Consider the following 6,000-nt stretch of genomic DNA (forward strand, 5'->3'; position numbering starts at 1 on the left):
GGTGGGAGGATCACTTGAGATCGGGAGTTTGAGACCAGCTGGACCAACAAGGTAAAACCCCATCTCTACTAAAAATTGCCAGGCATGGTGGTGCATGCCTGTAATCCCAGCTGCTTGGGAGGCTGAGCCAGGAGAATAGCTTGAACCCGGGAGGCAGAGGTTGTAGTAAGCCAAGGTCACACCACTGTACTCCAGCCTGGGTGACAGAGCAAGACTGTCTCAAAATTAAAAAAACCAAAAACACACATTGGATACGTAAGAATCCATGGGTCTACAATGATGCTAAAGAGAGAAAGAAAAAGGAAAGTAATTCAAGCCCCTCCCTCCAAAAACAATCAGGTCTGGAGAGATGGCTGATGCCTGTAATCCCAACACTTTGGGAGGCCGACGCGGGCGGATCACAATGTCAAGAGATCGAGACCATCTTGGCCAACATGGTGAAACCCCCATCTCTACTAAAAATACAAAAATTAGCTAGGTGTGGTGGCACATACCTGTAGACCCAGCTATTCAGGAGGCTGAGGCAGGAGAATCGCTTGAACCCGGAAGGTGGAGGGTGCAGTCAGCTGAGATTGCGCCACTGCACTCCAGCCTGGTGACAGAGGGAGACTCCGTCTCAAAAAAAAAAGCCCAAAAGCAAGAAAAAGGATATTCTTTTCTCTCCTTATTACCTGTGTCAGGTTAAGTAATAGTAATTCAAATATATGATACGATTTGTTAAATCATTTGCGGACAGGCCCAAGCATAAACTACAAAGAAATATAACCTAGTTTAAAAAAAAAATTTGCCTATTTTGTTAACATGCCACTATAATCTAACATCTCAAATGGTATAAAGATGCCTTACTAGTCTTTTCATCTATTCTCTCACCATTTGGATAAAATAATATTTACACTGAGTAAATTCTTCCTCCTCCCCTCCCTTCAGGAAAAAAAAAAGCACATTTAACGTAACATTAAATATTCTGAGTTCAGACCAATACCCCATGCCTTAAATGACTTCGCCAGCTTCTCTAACAGGCTAGACTCTGGAGATTAAAGATCCTACACGGAAAGATTCCTCCAATTCACCTTTCATACTGTTCTAAAACACAGGTCCAATCCTGCCCGTCTTTCAATGGCTTCCTCCTACCTACAAATTCAACACCAACCACCTTAATGTTATATGCAGAATTTAAAATGTGGCCCCCAAATTCATCCCTAGACAGATCAGCCATAGGAAAGAAACTACAGGTGGTGTAAGCAGTGGTGACATCATCAATATCAACTGGGCATTTACTGTATACCAGGAGCCTATGAATCATTTTACTTCATTTAAGCTCACCCCTGATGAGGTAGGTGTTCTCGTCCCCTGCTATACATAAACACACTTACAAAGGAGGACAGATAGAAGATGGTACGTAGGTGGGTAGATAGAAAAAGAAAGAGGAAGGAAGGATGGATGGATGGATGGATGGATGGAAGGAAGGAAGGAAGGAAGGAAGGAAGAAGGGAAGGAAGGAGAAAAGAAGAGGAGAGGAGATAGATAACAAGGGGCTAACTTTTGGCTGGGACTGAAATCCCCGATGGCCCCTTTAACTCCTTTCATGCCTCTGTTCCTGCTTTCCCCTCCATCCAGATGTCTTTCCTCTCCCATTCTGATAATCTATAGAATCACCTTCTCTTCCCAGATACCCTTCAGCACAGAATTCCCTCATTATATGCATGTGTATCTCCTCTATCAGACTATAAAGTCTGTAAGGATACATCTGTGTTTATTTATTTAGCCAAACACGACTTGTTCTATAAAGGGTTTATGGCAATTTTAAGGTCAGGAATAGGCTCCCAGTAAAGACATAATTTAACATTAAATTGGACTGAATACTGATGCACAACTAAGCCAACTGTTTACCACAACATTAAAAAAATGCTAATAACTACAACAAAGTTCAAAAGTAGAAAGGAGAAGGAAATCAACATCTACTAGCGTCAGCTGCTATATTTCAGGAACTGTACTGAGAACTCTATAAATCCATTTCATGTAATTCTCAGAACAGTCTTACACCATAAGTTTTATCCCAGTTTATAGCTAAGGAATTGAAGGTTTTAAAAGGCTTTGCAGGTTGGCTCTTTCACCATTATTTGCTGGAGTTTGGGTTTTCAGGCTCTTTCTGGGTCATAGATTTCTTTCCAGGATACCTTGTAGCAATTTGAGAGCTGGCATCACTTTCCGCTGGGTCCCAAAGATCCAGGAAGAGCTTAGTGCTGTTGACTAGACCGCGGATGGACCCACCACAAAAGTTTAACTCAACCTTGACCCCAGAATCTTCACAAATGCTCAGTGAAGAAAATCCCCAGGACGACTCAGGGGCCTCTCTTCTGCTCAGAGATGTCAATAAAGAACTTTAGTAGCGTGACTTTCAACCCTAGTACCAAATTCCCTTCCCTTCTACCAGAAGATTCATTCCAACAACTGGATAGAAGAGAAACGACCTTCCAGGACATCAGAGATGGCTTGCCTTAGGAGTAGAAATAAGAACGCTACTATCTATGCAGAAAGAAAGTATGGTAAAATTGAGATACCTGTTACTTAACAGATGTTCTTGGCTTGAAAAACTAGTAGACACCGGGCCAAAGGGAGAGTTCAGAATGAATCAGGAAGGGAACCATTCAAATGTGGCTGCAGTTTCTGTTATCATAGATAACCTGAGAATGCTAGAACAGGGAATCATGACACCAAGCCAATTCAACCATAAACTGTCATTCTTGGACTTTTTCTTCTTGCTGGTAATTTTATGTATTAGGTTGAGAAAGCTACTCTATGTTAGAACAGCCTGTATACCAATAATTTTGATAAACAGTTCTGTGATTTTTTGGGGTATATTTTCATTTCTACCATGATACCAATAATTTATGAGAGCTATGTAGCTTGAATGTATTTGAGTAACTTCAACATACTTTAGCTCTCCTCTCTGATGTGACCCAAAGAGCCAGTAGGTTCTAAGTGTCCTATGTGTGTTAGAAGCCTGAAGTCAGTGAGATGAAGCCCAACCCAAGAATTGAAGTAAAGCAACTTGTGGGGCAAGAATATAAAGAAAACATTGGGTAGTTTGGCAAGAGCATAATTATTAAATTTTCTGGTTTTCAAAAATGTGAACTCCAATAAGAGGACCTTCAATGTGCTATTTTTGCAATTTTCAGTAACAAATGTGTGTATAGAGAAAATAAAACTGACATATTTGAGCATCTTTAAAAAAAAAAATTTTTTTTTAAAAAGGCTGCATGATGAATCAGTTATGTGGCTTTGGACCAGTAAGGAGTCAATTTCAACCCAGATTGTTCTGACTTGGAAGGCCATTGTGACTCTATGTCTAACTCCAGACTATTGTTTGCACAATACCATAATATCTTCTAAACTGAACAAAATACTTGCACGAAATAGTTGATTCTCTTCTTCCAATTTCTTTTTATTCATGGAAAGAGAAAGAAGACACATTGAATTAAGCATCCAACAAATATAAATACAGCATTAACATTTAAATGCTTTCTCAGCAAATATTTTAAAGGATAAACCAAAAGAATGTATATCGAATATACTAGAAAAAAGATGCTAGCAATTAAGGAGTGCAACCAGTAACGCTGTAACTATGTGCAATCAGGTAAGTCACTAGAAGTGAAAACCACCTAAATTTCTGGCAGTTAAAACCAATTAATAACTCTCATCAATATGATAGCCAAATTTGAGACACTACCCACGAAATGCAGAGGGGCACACATCAGGCACATCAACATTGTGACCCCTCAGTTCACAAGTAAGGGAGACACACAATTATCTGAGATACACCGTAAGGACACCAATGACCAACATATGGCATCGCAATGGCTGTTCCAGGGAACATCCATTTTCACTGTTTCCTGGATTTCAGGCATAAAAAGATGACTGAAGACATATACTGGCCCTTTTGCCTTGACCCAATTCATAACCATTGTAAAAATAACCATTTCGCTACTCAAAAGATTATAAAGAAACTCTATTTTTCGTAAGAATCTACGATCTACTACCTATAATTCTGGCATACACACACTTTACAACCTTAATACATAATTATCAAATCTGATAACGAACGTTCTGTAAATTACCAGCTACTACAATATTTTGGTGTTTGCCTTTTAACTAAAGCTGAGGGGGGAGAGTGGGAAGGTTGGAAGAAGCCTCATTTCGCCTGCCCTTTCCAAAATTTCACTTCAAAAGAGTGTTAAAAAACTCAGTATATATATCCAGGTATAAATCTCCAAGTTTAATTTTCACTGCTTAACAAAAGCGATGTAGAAAGCAATTACTGTATCCTCCATCAATCCTTTCGGATTGCATAGAATTCCTTCCAGAAAATTCCAATAGAAACAAAGTTAGACAGGTATTCGCGTTTTGGTACGTATGTCGTCTTTGGCACAAGTCATGTACAGTGAAATCCTTTAAGGCATTTAAATGTTCCTGGTATTGTTTTGTGATTAACGTGATAAAATAGCCAAACAATCCATATTTACCAAGAGTGAAAACACTTCCACCACGTACGGAAAATCTCTCCAAAACACAAAATCTGATTCAAAAATTATAAGTAAAAAGAGAATAAATGTAAAAACAATTGCATAAACAAACTTTGAAATGCGTATACGATGACATTACTGAAGCCATTACTCAAAACGAACCTCTGTAAAATCGAGAACGCACAATCAATGCAATAAGATGCTCGAGAAAGCCAAACCCGAGGCGCTGCGCAGTTCCCGCATCGCACAATTCATTTCAACACATTCCTTCACGAATACATCCAAGGTCACTCACGATGGAGAGGAAAAGTGCCTGTCTCTCTCCAGAGCACGCAACCCGTTCGCCGCGCCCCCACGGAGGGCGGCGAGGAGACGGCGCATCAGGAAAGGGGCTGCGCGGGCGCGAGGACTGGCCGGTGGGCGTTCCGGCGCCGCGGAAACCCGCGATGCGCGGAGCCTGCAACTTGCAAGGTCCGCGACCATCCCCCGGGCCTGGGAGGGGTGGCCCCAGGGCAGGCCCGTGTCCCCGGGGTGACCCGACCCGCCGCGCCGGGGTCCCGCCCCTCCCCCCGCCCCGCCCCGCCCCCGGCCCGGGATTATGCAACGTTCCCCCTCCCAGCCTGCATTCTGGCGCAGCGCCCCCTCCCCGCGCCCGACTGCGCAGCGCCGCCGCCCCCTGCCCGCGGGCCTCCCCGCCCGGCTCCAAACAAAGCGCGCGCTAAGGGGCCGGCGGCGGCCGGGGAACTGGGAACGGGAGGGTGGCGGCCATGTTGGCGGGGGGCGGCGGGGATGGGGGGACGGAGGAGTGGGGGCCGGCGAACAAAGGAGCGCGCGCCCGCCCCGAGGCCCAGGCCCGCCCCGCCCGGGTCCCCGCCGCGGCCCGGCCGGCAGGGGGCGCTGTGCGGGCGCCGCCCGCTGGACAATGCTCCGCCGGGCCCCGCGCGGGCCGCGCTCACCTGCGCCCCCGGGCAGGCCGCCGCACCGCTGGCGCGCCTGCAGCCCGCACCCCCTCACGATCCACGTCCGCCCTGCGCGGGCCTCACCTGCTGGCCGCTGAGGCTGCAGTCCACAGGCCCACGGGTTCCGCCGTCGCTCGTTCGCGCTCCCGCCGGCCCCAGCCCGAGCCAGACGGCGCCTCCCCGCCCCCGCTCCCTCGCCGCGGACGCCGCCCGCCCCCCAGCAGTCAGGGCGCACGCGCACTGCGCCCGCCGAACTGCGACGGCCGCGCCGCCCCGGCGCCTGGCGCCGACGGCCGACTGCGCAGGCGCAGTGGGGCGGGGCGGGGCCGGCGGGGGCGGGGCCTGGCCCCTCTCACCTGGCTGGCGGCAGGGCGGGGCTCGAGCCGGGGACTGCCAGGTGCGCGCAGGGAACGGGCGGCGGCAGGCGCGCGGAGTACAGGATTCTGAGGGGGCGCAGCTTTCCCGGAAGGCAGGGAGCCTGAGAAGGGCTTGGTTTTTGCGCAGTAGGACGTTGAAGA

At 47.1% G+C, this 6,000-nt stretch overlaps 1 protein-coding gene across 5 annotated transcripts in view; it reads right to left on the reverse strand.

Annotated features, from left to right (window-relative positions):
* Window positions 1–5,779, reverse strand: part of SPIN1 (spindlin 1) — a 91,096-nt gene extending 85,317 nt beyond the window's left edge. For 2 of the 5 annotated variants that reach the window (XR_004029089.1, XM_030808406.1), the window contains exon 1: window positions 5,567–5,779. The gene's annotated coding sequence lies outside the window, so the exon portion shown is untranslated. Of the gene's footprint in view, window positions 1–4,523; window positions 4,645–4,685; window positions 4,903–5,566 lie in introns of those variants that run through there. The other 3 variants (XM_030808659.1, XM_030808539.1, XM_030808577.1) reach the window with 3 other exon arrangements.
* Window positions 5,780–6,000: the final 221 nt, after the last annotated feature.

Source organism: Nomascus leucogenys, chromosome 1a (assembly GCF_006542625.1).
Source record: "Nomascus leucogenys isolate Asia chromosome 1a, Asia_NLE_v1, whole genome shotgun sequence".
NCBI lineage: Eukaryota > Metazoa > Chordata > Mammalia > Primates > Hylobatidae > Nomascus > Nomascus leucogenys.